This window comes from Panthera leo, chromosome A1 (genome assembly GCF_018350215.1).
Source record: "Panthera leo isolate Ple1 chromosome A1, P.leo_Ple1_pat1.1, whole genome shotgun sequence".
NCBI classification, from domain to species: domain Eukaryota; kingdom Metazoa; phylum Chordata; class Mammalia; order Carnivora; family Felidae; genus Panthera; species Panthera leo.
In genome coordinates this window covers 7,136,213-7,160,278 of record NC_056679.1, presented here as the reverse complement: position 1 = coordinate 7,160,278, position 24,066 = coordinate 7,136,213, and the positions used below count along the sequence as shown (strand labels likewise).

Here is a 24,066-nt window from a genome sequence, read left to right as displayed (position 1 = left end):
CCAACAGAGGTCTAGAACTTTTCCATCTTGCAAAACTAAAACTATACCCACTAGACAACAGCCCCTGTTTCCTCCTTCCCTGACCCCCCCTGGTTTCTGTGGATTTGGATACTTTAGATACCGCATAGAGGTGGAATCCTACAGTATTTGTCTTTCTGCGACTGGTTTATTTCACCTAGTGTAAGGATCTGAAGGTTCGTCTGTGTTACAGCATGTGACAGAATTTCCTTCTTTTTAAGATGGTGTAATATTAATAACATTGTGCCTTCCTCTGTTGATGGATATTTGGCTGGCCGCTATCTCTTGGCTGTCGTGAATAGCGCTGCATTGAACATGGGTGTGCAAATATCTTTTTGACACCCTGCCCTCAATTCTTTAGGAATCTGATTCTTTAAATACCAGAAGCGGGATGGCTGGATCATAAGGTCATTCTATTTTTAATTTCTTTAGAACTCTATACTGTTTTCCATAGAGGCTGTGCCATTTTACCGTCTCCCCAATAGTATGTAAGGGTTCCAGTTTCTCCACATCCTCACCAACACTTGTTATTCTGTTTTGTTTTGTTTTGTTTTTTTGATTATAGCCATCCTACCAGGCATGAAGTGACAACTCATTGTGGTTTTGATTTGCATTTCTCTGGTAATTAGCGATACTTAGTGACGTTGAGCATCCGCTCGTTATGTTGTTGGCCATTTGTAGCTCATCTTTGGAGAAATGTCTGTTCAAGTCCTTGGCCCATTTTTTAACTGGACTGTTTGATTTTTGTTGATTTGTAGTAGTTGTTTATAATTCTGGGTGTTCGCCACTTGTCAGATACGCTCTTTGCAGATATTTCCCCTGTTTTAGGTTGCTTTTTCGCTTCATTATTGTGTCCTTTGATGTGACAAATGTGATTCTGTGTCCCATTTGTCCGTTTTTGCTTTTGTTGCCTATAATTTTGGTGTTGTATTCAAGAAATCCGTGCCGAATCCACTGTCCTGAAGCTTTCCTCCTGTTTTCTTCGAGGGGCTTTGTAATTTTAGGCCTTTAATCCACCTGAATCAGTTTTTGGATATGGTATAAGATAAGGGTCCAAACAAACTATTTTGAACATACTTCTGAGACTTTGCGCATGGAAACAAGAGGAAAAGGTCTGAAATATATGGAATCGTTTTAATTCCATATGTTAAATTGAATTTAATATATGGGGGGGGATTGATGTGAGTAATTAGGCCAGGAGACGGTTCTCAAATGGTAGTGTCGTATTGAGTCACCAGTATGGAAACGATCAGTAGTCTAGGACTAGCTGTAGTAAAAGGTAAAATGCCTGGGAAGAAACCAAGTATCCGAATGCAGGTGATTGCATCCTCTGTCTCTTTATTACAAATGTGTGATGCTTGTGGTCAGTAGGTGCTGAGCCTACCTCGTCAGGCCATTCTGTCAGAGCCGTTTAATAAGATTTCCAAAGTATCCATAACAATTAGATCTCATATGAAATATTTATTACCCTCATTAATTTTTCTAATTTTAGGCTTTGTGCTTTCATTATAGATGAGATACACTGAGACTTCAATAGACTAATTTCAGAGTTTGTTAAAAATTAAAAAGAATTTTTCTAGGTTTCTGACCTTTTCTTTTTCCAGATATTGAGTACATTTGTCAACACATTTGAATAACGTTTTCCACCTTTGAGAGGTATATAGCATTAAGAAAGCTTTCGGGATTTATGCTGTGAGTCTGGATGTTTTTTAATCCTCTGGTAGCTTTTTTCAGAAAGGACTAAAAAAAATTCAGTGACTCTATTTTGCACGATACAGAAGGATGAGAAAATCTGTTAAACATCAAAGTTAACTTTCAACTAAAGTATATTGTGTTAACTTTTTTTTTATTGTAAAGAGTTTATGTGCTATGAAGTTGTTCAGTCTGATTTTAGTCTTTCTAAGTGTGACCATGTGACTGAATTTTCTTTATTTATAGTTTGGGTTTGCCAGAGGCAATAAATCAAACTTGGTGCTAGAGAAAGCAAAGTAGATTATTAAGTAGTTCTTAAAATGTTTATTCATAGTACACCATTCTTTATGTCTCCATAAAAAATTACTCTTCTGGTTACTTGAACCTTTTGAAAAGAAAATCGTTCTGTTAATAAAAAAGAAATTGCTCTTAAAGTACACTAGGGTTTATGAAAGGATATCTTTCTGGAAGATAAAGCTTATTGTTTTTAAAAATAAGATTTCTAGGGGAGCCTGGGTGGCTCAGTAGGTTAAGCGTCCAACTTCATGGTTTGTGAGTTTGAGCCCCACATCAGGCTCTGTGCTGGCAGTGTGGAACCTGCTTGGGATTCTCATTCTCTCTCTCTCTCTCTCTCTCTCTCTCTCTCTCTCTCTCAAAATAAATAAATGAGCTTCAAAAAAAATAAAAATTAAAACTTTAAAAATTAAAAAAATTCTGGGGTGCCTGTGTGGCTCAGTTGGTTAAGCACCCCACTTTGGCTCAGGTCATGATCTCACAGTTTGTGGGTTCGAGCCCCGCATCTGGCTCTGTGCTGACAGCTCAGAGCCTGGAGCCTGCTTCAGATTCTGTGTCTCCCTCTCTCTCTGCCCTCCCACACTCATGCTCTGTCTCTCTCTGTTTCTTAAAAATGAGTTAATGTTAAAAAAGTTTTTTAATTAAAAAAAATTCTAATTCATGTTAAAAGTGGTGATATGTCTGTTTTAAAGAACATTTTTAAATCTGATAACTCCTAGGAAGCAAACAGTACATCTATTTGATTTGCCTTGTTGCATACATTAGGACATGGGGGCATAAGGGTACATGCGGTTTCCTTTTCCCTTCTAACACTGTATTTTTTTTTTTATAATTACAGAAATGCCAAATATGGAAAATTTAGGAATTCCTATACTATGCAAAGAAAATGGAAAATGGCTAGTAATGCCACCAGTTACAATTCTTTTAAAATCATTTATTCAAATAGTTGAATATCTATTCTGTTACTTGTGTACCATTCTAGATATTTGGGATATGAAAGTGAATTATAAAAGTTCTTGCTCTGAGAAGTTAAGACTAGTCAGATTATAGTTTTATTACTGTTACCATATTTTGATACAAATATGATATCTAAGTAGTAAAACTTAAGTATAGAGAGTTTTGTGGCAAGGCGATAGTTAGTCATTATTACTATTATTCATTCATTATAGGCGAAGGATAGTCTCGAGTGAAAAAATAGTTTCAGCGTTTTTGTGATTGTGCCGGTCCTGAGATAGTTAAGTAATGATTGTGTATTTCCCCTGCCCTCCCTGGATATTTATCGAATGCCTATTGGGTGCCAGGCAGTGTTCCGGATGGTGACCATATAGCAGTGAACAAGACGAGTGGGGTCCCTGTTCTTAAGGAGTTTACGTGCTGTGGGGGCAGGAGGAGAGAGAAACAATAAACAAGTAAGCAGCTTAAGGAAAAGAATCATGACAAACGCCAAGAAGAAAACAAGGTGGTGTGGCCTGCTCTCAGGGGCCTGGTACACAGGTGACTAAGATCCGCAGCTGGTTGTCACATCTCCTCCCCGCCATTAGTTTGTCCTCTCCATCAGGAGAACCTCACTAATACTCGCGAAGAGAAACAGACCAAACGGTGGCATCCCTGCTTCTTGCCCTTGGCCTTTTCCTTCCCTGGACATTTCCACCCAGTGAAATTGCCAAGTAGCAAAAGTAGGAAGGACTTTAGAGGTCAGAAGCAAGGCATCTGGCAAATCGTTTCTCAGATCACTTGGGTCTTCACGAAGCTGAGCGTTTGTAGGGTTTGTACCTGTCAGTATCTCCCAGCGCTTACTCTTTGTGTGTTCTGAATTCACAAAAACAAACCCGACCAGTTATTAGGAGGGAACAAGGGCAAATGATTTTTATCAATCCTTACGGAATTTGCAGTTTTATCATAAAGCTGCTCCTGTCTCTTCAGAAAACCATCATCTGTGTTACCTCATAAAGAACTTTTGATTGATAACATAGTGACCAAGTATCTTTACAATTGATGTGTAAGACTTTTGTGCCCTGCTTTCTCTGGTACATAAGAATTTGGAATGTGACTCATGACTCATCAGTTGACGTTGCAGTGCATTTTTAGAAACAAAGAAGGCCACGGCAGATTTCCCTTAAGCAGCAATAGTGGAAGTAAATACAAGAAAACACAAATGTGTCTGTCTTTGTGGGTGTTGTTACAGTTGGATGTTGAATTGATTCTTAGACACGTGTTACAACACTGGACGTTTCAATGAGTTTGAACAGAATTATTATATGTCTATGTGTCTTGCAATAAAATTCTATTTTTATTATGTGGTAACTGCGTGTCTTCCATTTTTATGGTATGAACTCACTTTGCAGATAAATACAATACTTAATATTTAGGTTTGTGTTTTACTTACTTATTTTTGAAACACGGAGATGAGGCAGTGAAGAAAAAGCATCTTGGGCACAATACTTCATTTTTAGTGCCCCATAAAAATCATCATTTTTGTCGACGATGTTGTGTTTGCTTACTTTGCCTTTTAATTTCATCATGTATGTAAGAACCAAGCTGGGCCACGTTCTGCTTCTACTTTATTTCCTTCTGTACATGCTTCTGCCTTCGTATACAACCACACACATGAAAGTCAGTCTGCCTGGGAGCACCCGGCTGGCTCAGTGGAAAGAGCGTGTGAGTCTTGATCTGGGGGTTGGGAGTTTGAGCTCTACATTGGTTGTAGAGATTCCTTAGAAATAAATAAATAAATAAATAACCTTAAAAAACAGTCAGTCTGAACAAATAGGTACTTCATGAAAAACAAGCCTCACTCCTACTCCTGTGCCCCAGCCACTTAATTCCTTCAGAGTAGACTACTGTTACTTTTTTGTATATCCCTCTAGACATATTTTGTGCATATAAACTCATGTATGTATCTATATGGACAGATCTTTTTAGACACATACTGCTCTGTACCTTGATTTAAATTAGCTCAAAATTTGTTTTAATCTGCCCTTCTTTTTGAAATTCTGTTTTTAATGTGTTTGGTGATCTCACCTGAATTGTATTACCTTAAAAAAGTCTTTATCTCTTGAAGAACAGTTATTACCATGCAGGGATTTTTCTCAGTTGGATGGATGGATGGATGGATGGATGGATATATATAAAGGGTTATTTGGCCTTTTTTATTTTGTTTTGCATGGAGCCCAAACCAGGGCTTGAACTCATGATCCTGAGATCAAGACCTAGGTGCTTAATCAACTGAGCCACCGAGGTGCCCAATTTGGCCTTTTTTAAAACTATAAATCATGACCCTGTTGTTTACTCTTTTTTAAAGGGATAGCTGAACATAATAAAAATTTAGTCATCTTGATGATAACTTAAGGGAAAATGGAACATTTACTAGGTTCCTTTGACCTGACAAATATAGATATGCAACCATGGAAAAAATATCTATTTAGTTCACTTTAAATTTTGCTGAAAAGCTTGGTTATTAGGGAATACAGTAAAACCTTGGTTTGTGAGCATAATTTGTTCCAGAAACCTGCTTGTAATCCAAAGCACTTGTATATCAAAGCGAATTTCCCCATAAGAAATCATGGAAACTTAGATGATTAATTCCACAACCCAAATATATTCATGTAAAAATGATTACAATACTGATATACTATAAAATAATAAAGAATACAAAATATAAATAAAAATAAAGAAATTAACCTGCACTTACCTTTGCAAACCTTCATGGCTGGTATGAGGGAGATGAGAGAGGAGGGTTATTATGTAGGACGACTTTGACTCTCACTGCCGGAATCACTGCTGTCTGTTGGCTCAATGGCATCTTTTTCTGCACGGGGCCGTTGTCTATGCTCGCATGGATGTTGAGTACAGTACAGAATTCATACACTCTTGTCATACACTGTATATAATGTAATTGGCAATAAGGCACAGAGGAAAGGGTCTACGTCTGCAGGCAGCCTCACCTAGAAATGGAGCTAAGCATCCCTAAGCCTTCTCTTGCCTGGAAAAGCAGAGGGCCGTCCATAGGTGCTTTGAAGGGACAAAAAATACTCTAGTGCCAGTTGTGGGCACCTTCCGATGTTCTGAAAAATCACTGATTTCTGCCAAGCACCATGGCCTGAGACCGAGCCTCCAAGCACGGGAGGTGATCCCCCACAGTCCCGCAGCAAGAAAGAGAAGAACCATTGGTGCAGTTGTGATCACGTGACATCCGGCGTCATGTACTACTCGTATTGCAAGACGTCGCTTGTTTATCAAGTTAAAGTTTATTAGAAATGTTTGCTCGTCGGGGCGCCTGGGTGGCTCAGTCAAGTAAGTGTCTGACTTCGGCTCAGGTCTTGATCTCGCGGTTTGTGGGTTTGAGCCCTTCATTGAGCTCTGCTGACAGCTCGGAGCCTGGAGCCTGCTTCAGATTCTGTGTCTCCCTCTCTTTCTGCCCCTTCCCCACTCACACTCTGTCTCCCTCTCTCTCTCAAAAATAAACATTAAAAAAAAATTTAAAAAAAAGTTTGCTCATCTTGTGGAACACTTACCGAACAAGTTATTGCAATCCAAGATTTTACTATATTGTAGTATAAATTATGCTGAATTAATAGTTGTTTAACAAATCTGCTTGCCAGTCAGAAATGTCTCGGTGCATTTTACAGTGTTCATCAATTCTGCAGATTGTACCGTTACTATATTAATGTTTGTAGTGGGCACTCTTAGAGTATCTTTCATTTTGAGAAGTGTTGAGTACATCCATTTTATTCTACAAAGGGGAAGGGGAAAGATGGTCTTTTCCTTGAGTTCAGTTAGAATATGATATTAGAGGGGCACCTGGGTGGCTCAGTTGGTTGAATGTCTCTGGCTCTTGATTTTGGCTCAGGTTCATGATCCCAGGGTTGTGAGATTGAGCCCTGTGTCAATTTTGACAATATTCTACTAATCCACCAGCATTGAATATTTTTTCATTTATTTGTGTGTTCAGTTTTTTTCATCATTTTCTTACAGTTTTAGTTATATACAGGTCTTATCTTCTTGGTTAGATATATTCCTAAGTATTTTTTTTTTTTTCTGATTTAAATGGGATTGTTTTCTTGATGTCTCCTTGATAATTCATTATTAGTATATAGGAACAAAACAGATTTTTGCATATTGATTTTGTATCCTGCAACTTGATTGATTTTGCTTGTTCTGACAGTTTTCTGGTGGAGTCTTTAAAATTGTATATATAAAATATCATGTCGTCTGTATATAATGACAGTTTAACTTCTTCACTTCCAATTTGGATGCCTTTTTTTTTTCTTGCCTAATTGCTCTGGCCAGGACTTGCAATACTGCATTGAATAAAAGTGGCAAGAATGGGCATCCTTGTCTTGTTTCTGATTTTAGAGGAAAAGCTTTCAGCTTTTTACTGTTGAGTATGATGTTAGCTGTGGACTTGTCATGTATGGCTTTTGTTATGTTGAAGTACGTTCTCTCTGTGTCCCCTTTATTGAGAGTTTTTATCATAAGTGGATGCTGAATTTTGTCAAATGCTTTTTCTGTATCTATTGAGAGGATTGTGTGGTTTTTACCCTTCATTTTGTTGATATGGTCTGTCACGCTGATTGGTTAGTGGAGTTCAACCGTCCTTGCATTCCTAGAATAAATCCCATTTGATTATGACGTAGGATTCTTTTAATGTGTTGTTTGATTTGGTTTGCTAATATTTTATTGAGGATTTTTGCATCTATGTTTATTGGGGTTATTGTCCTATAATTGTCTTGCAGTGACATTGTCTGGTTTTGGTAGCAGGGTAATACTTGCTTTATCAAATGAGTTTGGAAGTGTTCTGTCCTCTTCTGTTTTTTTGGAAGAGTTTGAGGAGATTGGCATTAATTTTTCTTCAAATGTTTGGTAGAATTTACCAAACCATCTGGTCTTGGACTTTTGTTTCTTGGGAGCTAGTAATTGCTTCTTTGCAGAGATTGGCTACTAGAAAGTGTATTTCCCTTGATGTTTGTCATGGGCTATCAGTAAGGATTCTGATTTTACTGTTTTATCAAATCTTTCTTGTAATAATAGGTACCGAGTGAGATGTTTCCCTGCATGGGTTGTGTATTTATTTTGTATGATGTTTTTGGACAAGGAATTGCCCCCCCCCCCATTAAAATTTTATTTACAAAATGGCAATTTAGGGGACTCCTTCATGGTTCAATTACTTAAGTGTTGGGCTCTTGGTTTCAACTCAGATCATCATGTCACGGTTCATGAGTTTGAGCCCCTCGTCAGGCTCCTGGCTGGCAGTGTGGAACCTGCTTGGAACTCTCTTTCTCTCTCCCTCTCTCTCTTTCCCTCCCCCATGTGCACATGCACACTCTCTCATAAATAAATAAGTAAATAAATAAATAAATAAATAAACAAACGAATAAATGCAGTTTAGGTACAAGCATAAGAAAATGGGTTACTGCAAAAAAGATTCACTTCTTATAGCTTAAACAATGTTCCTTTTTTTTAAAGTTTATTTATTTTGAGAGAGAGAGAGTGCATGCACCCACACACAAGCAGGGGAGGGGCAGAGACAGAGGGGGGAGTGAGTCCCAAGCAGGCTCCAGGCTGTGAGCCAGACACAAGGCTCAAACTCATGATCATGACCTGAACCGAAACCAAGAGTTGGACACCTAACTAACTGAGCCACCCACCCAGGCACCCCACTTAAATTTTTCTCCATAGTGACCCTTTGAGCCTTAGGTTTTCTTTTTCTTTTTTCTATTTTTAAAAAACTTTATTTGTGGAATTTTAGAGTTTTTTCCACGTTTATATTAAAATAATTAAAAAATAGAACATTTGATAATAGACATTCATAGAAAATCTGGAAAGTGGACAAGAGTAAAAAAAAATAGGTGTAATCCCTCTACCAAATATATACGTGCTTGCTCTGGTGCCCATTTATAATTGTCGGACAGTCTTCCTAATCTCCAGTGAAACGTATGATGAGTGAAGTTGATGACATTTTTCATAGTCCCCAAGGACATGCCCTAATTCCTCCTTACCCTCTTGTTTCTTATTTCCTTGAAAGTGCCTCAGCCTGTATAGCAAAGCTTTCGTTGCAAGTTAGGGAGATATTTATCCTGCATTTTCAGCACTGTTACCATGTGTATCTTTTGCAGCCATGGGGATGAAACCTGTTGAAATAAAGAGGAGAGAGAGCGACCAGAGTTGAGAAAAGCACTTCATTTTGCAGAACACATTCAGTTTAGGGTGGCCACGTAGAGCACTTGTTCGCTGAAGGGCATTTGCACGGCGTGTGCAGCTGACTCTGCTCTGCCTAAGGCTCCGCGGCCACGCTTGCTCTCCTTGTCTGCACCGTTGCATCGCATGCCAACAGCATGTTAACTGTGCTGTGGGTTTTTTTTTTTCTTTTTATCAATATATATGTTTTTAGTAAGGAAACGATTGCAGAAAACAGAAGCAAATCTGTGTTTGGCAGGGCGATACCAAGAAGATGTGTGTATTAAAATTGCATCAGGACATCAGCCTTTTGGTGGAGGAATACTAAATGATAAGTTCTGTAATGGCATCACTTGCGTGGGCATATGCTATGGGAAGTGGTCATAACATATCCAAGTGGTGATTGGCTCTTGTTTCTAGGACAGTCTTGCTGCTTTACAAGCTAATTCAGAATATGCAGTTGTACCAGTGGCACAGTTGCGTTTTTGTTTTCATTTTAAGCGGTGGCATCAGATGCTCTTCTTGTCCCCCTAGAACTTAATTGAAAGATATTAACCACAGTTCCAAAATGAAAATATGTTGGGACAGGCGAAGAAATTCTTTCAGTAATAGAAAATAGGAATTATATTAAAAACTGTTTTATATGTTTATTTTTGAGAGAGAGAGAGACAGAGACAGAGACAGAGCGTGAGTGGGGGAGGGACAGAGAGGGAGGGAGGCACAGAATCTGAAGCTGGTTCCAGGCCCGAGGTGTCAGCATAGAGCCCAGCGTGGAGCTCGAACCCACGAACCGCAAGATCATGACCTGAGCCAGAGTTGGGACGCTCAACTGACTGAGCCACTCAGGTGCCCCAGGAATTATGTCTGAAAGGGTGACTTTGGCAATATTCTGTTTAACAAATGTGTTTGCGTTCATAGTATTAATCCTAAATTATGGATTGTTAAGTGAGCCATAAACTGTTGATGTTATCAAGTAGTAGGAGATGAACAGAAAGGAAAGTTAATATTTTGACACCAGTTTCCTAAGTAAAAGTGCTAATATTTGACAGCATGATTGTTTCCTAAGACACTAAATGAAAGTATATTTTCTGCTGGGTATTTACCCAAAGAATAGGAAAACACTCATTTGAAAAGATATATGCACCCCTATGTTTATTGCAGCATTATTTACAATAGCCAAATTATGGAAGCAACCCAAATGTCCACCGATAGATAAATGGATAAAGATATGGTGGATACATACAATGGAATATTAGTCATTAAAAAGAACAAAATCTTGCCATTTGCAACAATATGGATGGATCTAGAGGGTATAGTGCTAAGTGAAATAAGTCAGTCAGTCAAAGACAAACACCGTATGATTTCACTTCTTTGTGGGATTTAAGAAATAAAACAGAGAAAAGAGACAAACCAAAAAGCAGACTCCTAAATACAGAGAACAAACTGATGGTTACAGAGGGGAGGTAGGTGGGGGAATGGGTGAAACAGGTGAAGGGGATTAAGAGGACACGATCACAATGACCACTGAATAATGTGTAGAATTGTTGAATCATTATATTATACACCGGAAACTAATATAACACTGTGTTAACTATCCTGAAGTTAAAATAAAAAAGTAAATGATTTTTTTTAAAGAAGCAAGTATGCTTTCCATCATGTAATTTCTGGAAAGTAGAAAGAGTTGATATGAAAGTTACCTATAAAATTATAGTGTAACTTTGCTTAATATCGCCCTACATTTTATGTACCTCTTAGCTATTTTTGTGCTATAACAATCTTAGGAACAGTTGCAACTCAAAAGTCAAGTATTAACTAATGACATATAACACAGTGGCTAACATTAAAAAAAATTGACGGTATCAAATGTTGGCAAAGATATGGAGCAGCCAAAACTCCCGTGTTCTTGGTGGGAACCTAAAATGGTACAACCACTTTGGGGAAGATCTGGCAATTTTTGTGTGTGCGTATGTGTTTTTAAATTAAACTAAGCATACGCCTATCCTGTGGCCCACCCAAACGTATGTTCATAGAAAGGTTTGTACAAGAATATTAATAGATGCTTTTACTCATTGTCACCCAAAACCGGAAACAGCCCAGTTGTCCACCAATAAGCTACACGATACGGTGGCATATTGCTGAGCGATGAAAAGAGACAGACTGCTACCTAATGTGCACCGCAACACGGATGCTGAGTAAAAGTAGCCTTACACGAGAGAGTACATACTCTGTGTTCCCATTCATATCCTGTTCGAGAAGAAGCAAAACTAATCTGTTGTGGAAAAAAAAATTAGGGCAGTGGTTGGGAAAGGGACATGAGGGAACTTTCTGGGGTGGTAATTATGTTCTGTATCTTTTTTTTTTTTTGAGAGAGAGGAAGAGAACAAGTAGGGAAGGGACAGAGGGGGAGAGAGAGAATCTTAAGCAGCCTCCACACCTAGCACGGAGCCCTGCGTGGGACTCGATCCCACCACCTCGGAATCATGACCTGAACTGAAATCAAGAGTCGGACACTTCACTGACTAAGCCACCCAGGTGCCCCTATATCTTTTTTTTAAATATTTTTTTAATCTGTATTTTTGAGAGAAGAAAGAGACACAGTGCAAGTGGGGGAGGAACAGAGACAGAGGGAGACACAGAATCCGAAGCGGGCTCCAGGCTCTGAGCTGTCAGCGCAGAGCCCCACGCGGGGCTCGAACTCAGGAGCCATGAGATCATAACCTGAGGCGAAGTTGGACGCTTAACCGACTGAGCCACCCAGGCACCCCATCCCTATATCTTAATAGGGGTTTGTGTTACATGAATGTATGCATTTCTCAGAAACATTATGAATATACAGACACCTAACTTAGAAAATTTTCATAATAAATTGTTAGGAAAATGTTGATTGATGGAACTTTTTACGACTTGTTTCATGCATTTGTTATCATATAAACTTTGTTTCTCTTTGTTTTGGTGATATTTACATATATATCTATATCTATCTATCTAGGTAGGTAGATATAGATAGATATCTATAGATAGATAGATAGATAGTTAATTATGCTAAATTGTAGCCTTATTCGAGGAGTCGGTACAGAGAAGTACATTTTAGCTCATTAATACAATTGTCTTTCTTTGGGGTTACTGTCATGGTTCTCCTTTTTTTTAAATTAAAAAAAAATTTTTTTTAAACAGAGTGGGACTGAGTGGCAATGTCTTCAGATAGATTATCATAAATCTTGTGGTTTCTCTAGGATTTTTATTGCATGTTACTTATATAATGCCTTTTTGTTTTTAACTTTATCGATGGGGAAGAGGGAGGGAGTGGTGAAAAGTTCCCTAACTTCAGGTACCACAGAACATGGGCTTTGAACCTGGTTGGACCTGAGTGTGAATCCCATCAGAGTCACTTACAGCCTACATGCTTTAACCCCTCTGATCCTCATTTTTCTCATCGATAAAATGGTGGTGGTAACTGCTTCCTCCGTTTCAGAGGGTTTGTTGAAAAGAGTAAATGAAATGACGTTTGTAAAGCAATTAGTATAGTGTCCAGCATGCGGTAAGAGTAAGAAAGAGGGTTATGAGGGAATACTTCAGTCCTAGGACTTTAAGACTTCCAGGTTGTTTGAGGAGGAAGTAAGGCCATAAGGTAATATGAAAATAAACCATGCATCTGATGGTCTCCGAATGGACATTTGTGACCCGGGAATGATACTAAGGATATCTCTGGCTGGATTCCTCCCTAAAGATATTGAATCAGTAGGGCCATACAAAATGACCAGTGTGATAAGGCTTTAACGCTCAGAGTGGTGCTGGAGAATAAGTTCAAGTAGCAGACATTTTTAGCCTCCATTCTTTCTCTCCTCTATATACGCCGGATACCTTATCAGTAATGTTGAATTAATGATCGGTTTTAAAAAATATTGATCATCCCCTGGGTGCTAGGCGGTGTGTTTGGCGCTAAGGCTATGATGCTGAACAGAACACAGGCCCAGTACTCACAGAACTTCCAGTCTGGTGGGGGAGGCATTAAATAATCATACAGTTAAGTAATTACCGTGATAAGTACTAAGAAGGAAATGTTACACGACCAGGTAACAGGGGGCCTGTCCTGGTCCTAGTCGTGGGTGCCATACGGAACATTTTTTTTTTTATTTTTTTAGACATCACATTTTAAAAGACAAGAAGGAGCTAGGAGAGGATAGTGGGAAAGAATATTCTGGGCAGGTGATATTTGCAAAGGTCCTAAGTTAAATAGGGGCATGACACTTTAAAGGAACTGATAGGAAATCTGTGGAGTAGAGAAGTGAAATTGATGAGAACTGTGGTAAGAAATGAAAGTTGGAGAGTGAAGTCGAAGCAAAAGTCTACAGAGTAAAATCAGTCAAACTTTATACTAGATTAGGTGTGGGAGGTGAGGGAGAGGGCACTGTCAAAGGTGACTTCTGAGTTTCTGGCTTATGTACCTGTATGGTGGGTACTAGAGCCCGTTCTCCAGGGGAGGACCCAATTTTGACAGAAATGATCTTGGGTTTGATCTTCATCCTGTTATGGTGTCTTCGAAACAACCAGGTATGTGTTTATCATGCTGTGAAGGACAACACCTACCCCCCCACTGCCCCCCGCCCAGAAAGCTTTCCTTTTGTGGCTTTTTCCTTTTGTGAAGGTTACATTCAGAACTTTGTAAAACTTCTTTCTTTCTTTCTTTCTTTCTTTCTTTCTTTCTTTCTTTCTTTCTCTTTCTTTCTTTCTTTCTCTTTCTTTTTCTTTCTTTCTTTCTTTCTTTCTTTCTTTCTTTCTTTCTTTCTTTCTCTGTAGCTGAATCTTGTAGGTATAATATAATGTGGGAGTCTCTTCGCTCCTTATCTGCCTGATAATCATGCTCTTTCTACACTACTGGTGTCCTATAGTTCAAGTTCTCTTTTCTTCTCTTAGATTATTACTCTTATGGCTTTTTAACTGGGCTCCCTGCTTTCTTTCAAATTTCCCCTTAATTCTTGTTTCACAGTATATCCAGAATAAGTTTTTGAAATACAAACCTCATCTTATTATTGTCCTTCTTAGAACCCTTCCATATCTTTTTGTTTATAAACATCCAAATCCTTAACATTGTCCCTAGCCCTTGGTGAATTACTCTTACCCCTGCAGACTTCCCACCTTTTCCTTGTGCTTTCTACTGAGCTGTCTTTAGTTGACCTTCCTCAAGTATCACCTAAAGCATCACATTCCCAGGGAAGCTTTACTTTGAACTTCCTTGTTAGGCGCTTCTAACAATATATCGTGTGTTCTTATTGTTTTATATATACTTGTGCCATTGGCTAATTAAGTAATCTTTGTACTGGACTAAGACCTGTGAGGGCAAGGCCTGTTTAGATCTCCACAGTAACCCTCTCCCCTGCCACAGTGCCTGGCACGCAGCCTATGACCAACAAATGTTTGTTGAATGAATCATGAACTTTCTAGCGCCTAATTTAGGTACCTGTTATATGCTATGTTAGTTAACTGATAGGGGGAAACAAAAGCAAGTGTTTTCTTTTTTTAAATACCAGTGTTCTACTGTTAGGTTTTCTTCATGTCGACTGTTTCCATGGAAACAGCAGCCAAGATTGTTGGGGTTGCTGTAATACTCTGTGGGTGACATTTGCTGCTACCATTGTTAACCAAGGCGCAGAAGTTTAAATTTTTAGATATGTCTCTTGACTTTGAGATCTAAAATGTAAAAATTTAATTTGGGGGAGAGTTGTTACGTACTCACTTTTCCCCAGTAATCTTTTGAAGGTCTTCCTTTCCATTAAAATAGTTTGCTGGACAGTTCTAGAAGAGTTGTAAAGCATGAGCGCTGTTCTGTTTCTACCAGATAACTTTGTGTATTTTCGTTGTATTGTCTATCACTTATTGTCTTTTCTAATGAATGCTTGGTTAGTAAGTCTTACTAATACACCTTTACGTAGTTAGAACATAATTATAGTGCTTGTAACATAAGTGAACCTGTCTTATCAGGAATCAGAAGTTCAGATCGCATTCAGGATGCTAGCAGGGGTGGAGGCATTCACATCCAAAATTACTTCTACAAGTCAGAGCCACTGATAAGAAAGCAGGTGGGTTCCAGATCTTGAGACATTTATTTAAGAGGTAGGAGTAGATGGCCTTGGATGACAGCATCGTTGCAGCGGAGAGAACACGAAGTTTCCTTTTATACCTTAAAGGCCCAGGAAGAAAGCTGTAAGCATGGTTAAAACATTTCTTTATATATCCTTTAAAAATTTTTTTTTTTTAACGTTTATTTATTTTTGAGACAGAGAGAGACAGAGCATGAACAGGGGAGGGGCAGAGAGAGAGGGAGACACAGAATCTGAAACAGGCTCCGGGCTCTGAGCTGTCAGCATAGAGCCCGACGCGGGGCTCGAACTCACGGACCGTGAGATCATGACCTGAGCCGAAGTCGGACGCTTAACCGACCGAGCCACCCAGGCACCCCTATATATCCTTTTATATACGAAGGTTACATTCAGAACTTTGTAAAACTTTTATGCCCCATGGTAAATATAAGTGAATGTTTTCCAAGAAGCTGTTCGATATGGATGGACAGCTCAAAAATTGAGATGCTAATTGAGTTTTATGTTCATTCAAGTTGATTTTGATATCGGAATGATGAAGCAAAAAGTCACTTGAATTGTGCGGATGTAAAAAGGAATGTTGATTTTTAAAGACCCCATCTTATCACAGTAACAATAAAAACGAATTTTTTTAAAATTCTGAGACATTCTTGTGAGAATAAAAAATGAGGCCCATCTAGCATTTTGGCCCTTATACAAGTAACAGTATGTATTGTCTTCTGGCCATTAGTCTCCATGATGCTAACTAACAACAGAAGATAAATAATTTCCCTGTGAGTCTATCATCCATTTATCTATATGCACATACATGTGTGTGTGTGTATATCTGTATCTATGTAGATGAGTATGTACATATTTTGGTTTGTGCAACCTCCACGTATTTATTTTAAGTGTATATCCTTTAAAAATTAAAGCTCTGGAATCAGACTGCCTGCTTTGAATCATATTCAATTACTCACTTTGGCATCTTGGGCAAGTTACTGAATATTTCTTATTTTCAGCTTCTTCATCTGAAAAATGAGGTTGCTGCTGCTAATGATGATACCAGACTCCTGAGGATTAAATCTGTTCACTCCCCATCTCGGTTAATACCATGTCTGACACAAAGTAAACGCTTGATGAATATCAGCTCTTACGATGATCTCGTCCGTCATTGCTTTTTTCTATGTCAAAATTGCTCTCATGAGTTAATCCCTGTTTAATTTACACTATTTGTCTCTTCATGACATCAGTCCTGTCCCTGTTGTTTAACCACAAAAAGTCCTAATTATTTTGTCCTGTCCCCGTGTTCTAGTTCTTTTCACTTGTTCTCATTTTAGTTGACTACCTCTCAATCTTTTTCTGGCTAAACTGTGCTTTTCTGTAGCATATTGGGCCTTGAATTTCAGGCAGGGCGGGCCCTAGGTGTTTACCATGGTGGTTTTGTGTTTTAGTTTTCAACAGTGGCGAAACTTCCTTCTTCCACACTACCCTGTCCCACTGCCCCACCCCCCACCCCCCAATCCCTACCCAGGGCTGTGCTGAAATGTTTGAGCCGGAACAAGCTTGCTGATTGTCTAGCCCGGTGCCTTTGTTGGTCCAAGCAGAAGGTGACAGCCTAAGACTCCACCTCCTCCTGATGATGGGCATTTTTGGTAAATCTTGAAAGACATTTTCTTCCTCAACAGAAGGTAATTAACAGAGTAAAATATTAAATAGGTCATTATATTTGGGCTTTGGGCAATATCAGGAAACTCTTATATTTATGACTGAGAAGCTAACCTTGAATTACAGGGAGTGTAGTTGTATTTTGATGGGAAATACAAGGAAAGTTCACGTATAGCTTTTGTTTTCTTTGATATGTCTGTGCTGGGTTTGATATGCCGACTCCTTACCCTCCGGCTTCTCGCCTTTTTTTTTTGAACATCCTAAAGTGTTGCCCAAATCCACCCCTCTTTTGACCGTTGCTACTCATTACATTAGTTCAAGTTCTCATTACCATTCATCTTGACCATTGCAGTCACTTTCTGTTTTGCCTTCCTACATTATTGCCATATCCCCTTGCCTGTACCAGACCCGCTGCCATAGTCCTCTCCCCTGACACGCAGACCCATTCACATCATTTCCCTCTAGCCATCATCTAGAGTTTGCCTGAAGGCTGACAGAAGCCTGATTACTTTTGAGGGAAAAATACCTATTTAAGGGAGGAAGGTCTGAGTCCCTCTGTGAGAGACTCTCCTGCCAGCCGGTTAAACTTTGCAAAGAGGCATCTAGCCAGTGTATAATGATACTGGGGGTATGCTGGGAAAGTCTCCTTGTTAAGTCAGCTACACTCAGATCCATTTCTTTGGAAGTACCTGAAATTAATTAAAGATGTGTTCCTTTAATGTTTCATTTTGTCTTCTGTTACGTGCAGATGTCCTCAGAACAAAGTAATGTATTAATTTTCATAAATTGGATACAAATCACTTTGTCGATTTATTTTCCTTAGATTTTGTTGGAAAAAGAAAAGACAGGTAAGGGTAGAGAATGTGATATCGAAATAGAGGAAGGGAAGGACAGAGATGAGGAGAGAAAAGACTAAGAAAATAAAGTTTATGAAATACCATTGATCTAAGGTTCTGGAGCTGCCTGTAAGCTTAACATCCCTCCAGCGGGTCCTTTCCTTTTCACCATCTTTTCTATTAGAATTTGTTTTTAGATATACAGTTGATCTAGCTAAATAATCTGTAACCTCTGTGGACTAGATTCTTCGGTACCCATGTAGATTAAAAGGCGTCCTCACAATCTATAAGTACAAATAATTATATAAATCATACTTAGTTGAAAATATATTTATGTAATGGATTTTTTACCTTTAAGACTGTTCTCTAAGCCAAGAGTTTTCCTTTTATGGGCACTTAATGTGTGCCTCTGCTTTTCACATTCTAATGAAATGAATTAAAATGAAGAGAATGTGCATTGAGAACATTTTATCTGCCAAGAGCCACAAATACAACTGAACTTTTCGTTTGTTGTTATTTCCAGTTTTGATCAAATTTGTTCTCTTAAAAACTATTGTGAAATATATAGGTTGAAAATGGAGACTTAAATGTGTTCAATCAATAGAATTGTGGATTACGTACTCAGCTTTATTTGCCTCGTACACAGCCCAGCACATAGCAGGCACTCAGTAAATATTTGTTAGATATAATTTAATATATTAAAGATTAATGTAAATAATGTAATTAAAAATTAAATTAAAGGCTGCAGAATAATATCTGTGGCCATAAAATTCTAGATCCATTCAGAAGCAATATCCTCAGGTAATATTTTGAAAAGATGAATGCATTTCTCAAAAGCTATAAATTTCCTTGTGTTCTGTGTATGGGTAGAATTATTTAACATGGCATAAAATAGACATGGAATAACACCTTTACGTTTGGAAAACTGGCTCTCTCATGCTTAACTGAAGCTCTCATGAGTAAGTTTATATATGTGTATATTTTATTAATAACAGTAGTTTCGCAGGCAAAATGACAGGTTTCCCCGCTCTTCAAAAGTTCATGTTCTGCCATTTTGCTTTGACAAAGGACTTCAAGAGTACTTGTTTTCACTAACCAAAAGAAATCCAAAGAGGATTTTTACTTTTACAAAAAAAGAAAGAAAGGAAGGAAGGAAGGAAGGAAGGAAGAAAGGTGAAGAAAATAGCACTCAGTGTTTGTTTTGCATGAGCAATTACCAGGGACAGCGCACATCTGGATTAGCCAGAGTGGCCCTACACCCCTTCCCAGAGAGCTGCACTCAACATCTTGCCGTCAAGCCACCACAGCTCTGAACTGTGTGAGCCTGTGTGCTTTGTCTCGGTTTAATTTGTGCATCTGTCGGCAAGATGTGTCCTAAGGTATCAGAAAAGCCTAAGAGAAGTTATTTGGGGGTACAGGAATGGCCCGCATTTTTTCCACATAAACTAATGGTGATCGCTTCTTTGCTTTATGCCATTTCTACTTACAGAAGATTGCGTTGGAATGCTCCACGTCCAGATAGTGGGGGAAACCTGTATTTGAAAAGGAGGAATGGGGAGGAATTAAATTAATTATGAGTCATTGGATCTCTGGTGGTGAGCAGATTGGGATAGGTGCTAAATGGATTAGAATGGTCCAAAAATAGTAACAGTAGATGGTTGCAGTTATATCTGAGATGTAAAGAGGCTGAAAAGTTAGTTGGTGAAGTATAGGATTATAGGGGCATAGAATAATGGTGCTTACTTGTTTTGAGTTGATTAACAACTGTTTGGTAGGCTCTTCGTTGGGATGGAGAGGGTCAAAATAAGACCCTTTGGTCTTAGGGACGTTACAGATAGAATTCCACAGGCTAATGAGTCCCTTTCATGTAAAAAGCTGAGATACAACTGAATGAGCTCTTTTTTGTACTCTCATGTGTGTTAACCTTAAAAATAAAACAGCAAAAATGGGTTTATTCAGAAACAGCAGAGAATTTTAATTCAGGACATACAAGCTTTGGCAAAACAATAGGCAAGCCCCACAAAGGAGAGGAACGTTATTGTATGGAGAAGGAGGAGGAAGTTGGGAGGGGTTGTTTTGAACAAAAGTCCCTTGCAGAAAAGCTAGAGTTCAGGGTGATGATGGTTTCTCGTTGGCTGACTTGCTGGAGTAGCTGATTCCTTGTAGGGGATGCGGTGTCCATCTTTTCCTGTTGGGGCCTGTAGTTGATGAGTCTTTCCTGTTAAGGGTTCTTCTGTTGTAGTCTGTAATTGACGGTTCTTCCTGTAATTGACCAGTGAGTGGTATGGCTCCTACTTTTGGCCTCCTCACTCTACTTAGTGAGCTTTCTTCCCTTTATTAATTTTCACTGGTGTTTGGTGGAATTCTGAGGCTTCAGTTATTTATCCTGGGAGGCATGGAGGGATAGGCCCTGTTCAAATTCACATGTCTGGCTTCTTTGGGGTGGTAGTCTCTGGGTGAGTGCGTTTATGGACATAGGGATTTCCTGTAACAGGAAGTTGCTGTTTTATTTAACCCCTTTCCTCTGGAATCCTCTTTTTTTTTTTTTTTTTTTTTTTTAATGTATATATATTTTCTGAGAGAGAGTGAGAGAGAAAGCACGTGTGAGAGGGAGAGGGGGAGAAAGAGAGAGAGAGAATGGATGAATCCCAAGCAGGCTCCACACTCAGCACAAAGCTAACATGGGGCTCAATGGATCCCCAGGGGATCCTGACCTGACCTGAAATCAAGAGTCAGATGCTTAACTGGCAGACTCCCAGTCGCCCCTGGAATCCTCTGGAATCCTCTTGGTCTAACTAGCTCCCTTTTAAGGCCTCATGGGGATAGGGTACTGAAATCTTCCACTTTCAAGAAAGTGTAATCTCGACATTTATATTTAGCATATGGAAGGGAATAATAACGCTAAGAGATCCTGAAGATCTTTATGCTGTGCCCATGTCACGTTCCCACCATTGAATTGTAGGAAACCTGCAAATTTGCTAAGAAGCTAAGGATACCTGTCCTCACATGCCTCATTCCTATGTAGGTACTCTTATTTTCTTTCTTTCCCTTCATTTATCAATTTTGCACACTATTCTATTAATTTGAAGACTATGCCTTCTTAAATAAACAAGTGAACTTGATTTTTATAAGTTATACATGGCCGTTTTAGAAAACTTTAGAAAGTAGTCACTTGTGGTCCCCATCACTGCTTTTAACGTTCTGGATGTTATGTTTTAAATTAAAGGATAAATATATTAAGTCTAATGTAGCTACTTTTTTTTATTTGACCAGTTTAACAATGATTTATAATTAACTGATGTAAATTAGTGTAATGTGTGGCTTAAACATTTTTAAGTAGATATTTTTAAATGATAAACGTATTTAGTCTCTCCCCCCAACCCCCCCCCCCCCCCAAAAAAAGACAATTGCCTGAGCAGATTAGGTAGTTAGAAGATGATAGTGTTTGAGGGAGAATACTTTTAAAATCAATAATTAATTTATATTAACTCCTTTTCTCATCAGAAGTTAATATACTCAGAAATATCATTTTTATATCTTTTTCATTTCTCCTTTAACTTTGAAATTTGATATTAGGAGTCTGGGGCATTTGTGAATTATATGGTGTGAAGACTGACTCCTCTACTGCCCTTTTCAATGATTAATTAGCACACTACAGACAATATTTGCTGTTTACGTTTGAGTAGTTCATAGCATTTCATCTACTTTAAAAACAATGTACATATCCTTAATGTAATTGTACTAAGACTACAAGTTGTTATATGATTAATATTTCACTCCCCCGTATACATAATATGTACAACACAACACAGTGCTTTTCAAGTGCATTATTGTACTTCTCCAACTACTGCAAAAACGTAGCTAGAAGGACACAGCATCCAGAAGAAGTAATAAGCATATGGTACTGAGCTGTTTATGCCATATGTTGATGTACTTAATAACAAGAAATGCTATAAATATAAGGTGCTTATTGACTACTTTATAATTGCTTGTTATGTGAATTCATTTAAAAATTGTTAAAGGGAAGTATAATTTTTAAATTTCTCTATTTCTTAACTAAAAACCTTAGGAAATACGGTTATTTTTCGTATTTCCTAAACTGGGTTTCCTACTGGTCAAAACACTATAGGCATTCTTAAAAGTGAAGAAACATTTCTAAAGTGTTACGATGAACTCTGAATATATGTAGTACATCAAGGGAAAAGACAGAAGGCTCGGCTCCGTAATTGTGTAAAAATATTGTTCTGCTTAATTTATTTTGTATTAGTTTATACCAAACATCTATCCAACTTTCTGGGTTTCTTTTCTGAAAGTGTTAGTATTTATGTATGTGTGTATAGAATAGTTTATAGATTAACTCAGATTAAATCAAATAGCTTCTAGAAACGGGGTAGATTCCCATATTAGACTACTAAGCAACAGATATTTTTAAAGTAAAAAATTATAATAAATTTGAAGAAAGAAGCAACAATATAAAATGTTGGAGTAGAAAATGACCGTCAAATTGTAGCATGTGTATGTGTGTGTGTAATTCTAAATTTTAAGTTTTTGTTTTCAACAGAACCATTAGATTTTTCTGGGGGTGTTATTTAGGGCTAGGATATAGGAACCATTAAGAATTGTGAAATCTTGGGGCACCTGGGTGGCTCAGTTGGTTAAGCATCCGACTTCAGCTCAGGTCATGATCTCACAGCTCATAGGTTCGAGCCCCGCATCGGGCTCTGTGCTGACAGCTCAGAGCCTGGAGCCTGCTTCGGATTCTGTGTCTCCTTCCCTCCCCCACTCACGTTCTGTCTCTCTCAAAAATAAATAAATGTTAAAAAAATTTTTTTTTAATAATAAAAAAAAGAATTGTGAAATCTCTTGTTTCTTAGATTGTCTCTGTCTAAAATGTCTTTCGATATTAATAAAACCACTGAAATATCTAATGGTAATTATTACCACTTTTTAAAAGCTTTTCATAATGTTTAGCTAGAGGGCAAAAAAGCCCAATATTTAAGGACGAGTTCAAAAACTGTGAGTCTTTGAGAAACTGAGCAGGAATCTACATCTCCTATTTAAGAATAGATTTAAAGAAAATTCCCAGAAGTAACCCTATTCTGCAGTATGATTTGATTTTTTTCATCTCCCTGTAATTCCTCGCCCCAGATTGTATCTGAAAATGCCAAATCTCCTAGGTAAAATTTACAAGTACAACTAACCTGTATATCTGTAAAGTGTAAAATGTTACAGGAGTAATTTGAGGAGACACATGGTAATGCTGTCAGGGCAAACACCACCAAAGGGATGTACGTATGTATGTAATCCAGATAATATATATAAAGGTATATGTGTGTATGTATAAAATCCAGAGTATGTAATCCAGATAATATATATAAAGGTATATGTGTGTATATATAAAATCTAGAGTATGTAATCCAGATAATATATATAAAAGTATATATGTGTATATATAAAATCCAGAGTGAGAGGCTTACCAAACAAGTAAAAACCTGATCCCTTATGCCTGATCTGTTTGGCACTTACGTTTCAATGATACCTTTAAATGTTGGCATTTTGGTTTATGAACGACCCACTTCTACATTTGGATAGAGTGATTTATTTCACTGGAACCATAACCGTTTGTGTCCAGATGGCTTCACTGAAGCCACGTACCTTGTGGTGGTTTTTTCCCAAGCCTCGCCAGGCCTGGCTGCTTTTCACATATGGTTCCTAATGAGTGGGGGTATGTGAATGCCCAACCGAGAGCAGATTAGTAGCCACAAACTACGAGTGTGGGTATGTGTGTGAGAGAGAAGTAACAGGTGACAAACATTTAAGGGAAGTGGCAGTTGAGACGGTCGGAGAGCTCTTTGTGGAAGAATCACGGGTATGTATATTAATGAATCATTGGGTAAACATTAATGGCTAGTATTTTCCATTTAAGAAGATAAGGAAGTCTGTAACGTAACAGGGCAGAGGCTTAGGAAATTGGCGGGACGAGTAAGGGGAGTGTGATGTTGGGGGTGCAGCGGGACGGAGTAGGTGAGGCGAGGTGGAGGTCAGGGAGAGAAAGGAAGGAGAGAGGCTGGAAGATCCTGTCAGAGAAGAGAGACAAACTAGCAGTCCCTGGACGCATAGTGGTATGACATACGTGTTCAGTGAGGGGTTTGAAGAAGCTTCTGGCTAGAACACAGAGTTTGGAGGCTTAGGGGTGGCAATAAGAGTCAGACATACCCTGTTAAGGCACTAGGCCTTTCTTCTATAAAGAGATTTTTTTTTTTTTTTTTCCTGGAGAGAAACGATAGAATCCTCGTCCGCTATGAAAT

The 24,066-nt window shown here is 38.4% G+C and overlaps 1 protein-coding gene across 7 annotated transcripts in view; it reads left to right on the top strand.

Moving 5' to 3' along the window:
• Nucleotides 1-24,066, top strand: part of LNX2 (ligand of numb-protein X 2) — an 80,598-nt gene that overhangs the window by 8,964 nt on the left and 47,568 nt on the right. Inside the window, exons 1-3 of one of the 7 annotated variants that reach the window (XM_042939190.1) lie at nucleotides 13,949-14,875; nucleotides 15,160-15,381; nucleotides 16,277-16,945. The exons of 4 other annotated variants lie outside the window; for them this stretch is intronic. The gene's annotated coding sequence lies outside the window, so the exon portion shown is untranslated. Of the gene's footprint in view, nucleotides 1-13,948; nucleotides 15,382-15,640; nucleotides 16,946-24,066 lie in introns of those variants that run through there. 2 more of the 7 variants (XM_042939124.1, XM_042939259.1) reach the window with 2 other exon arrangements.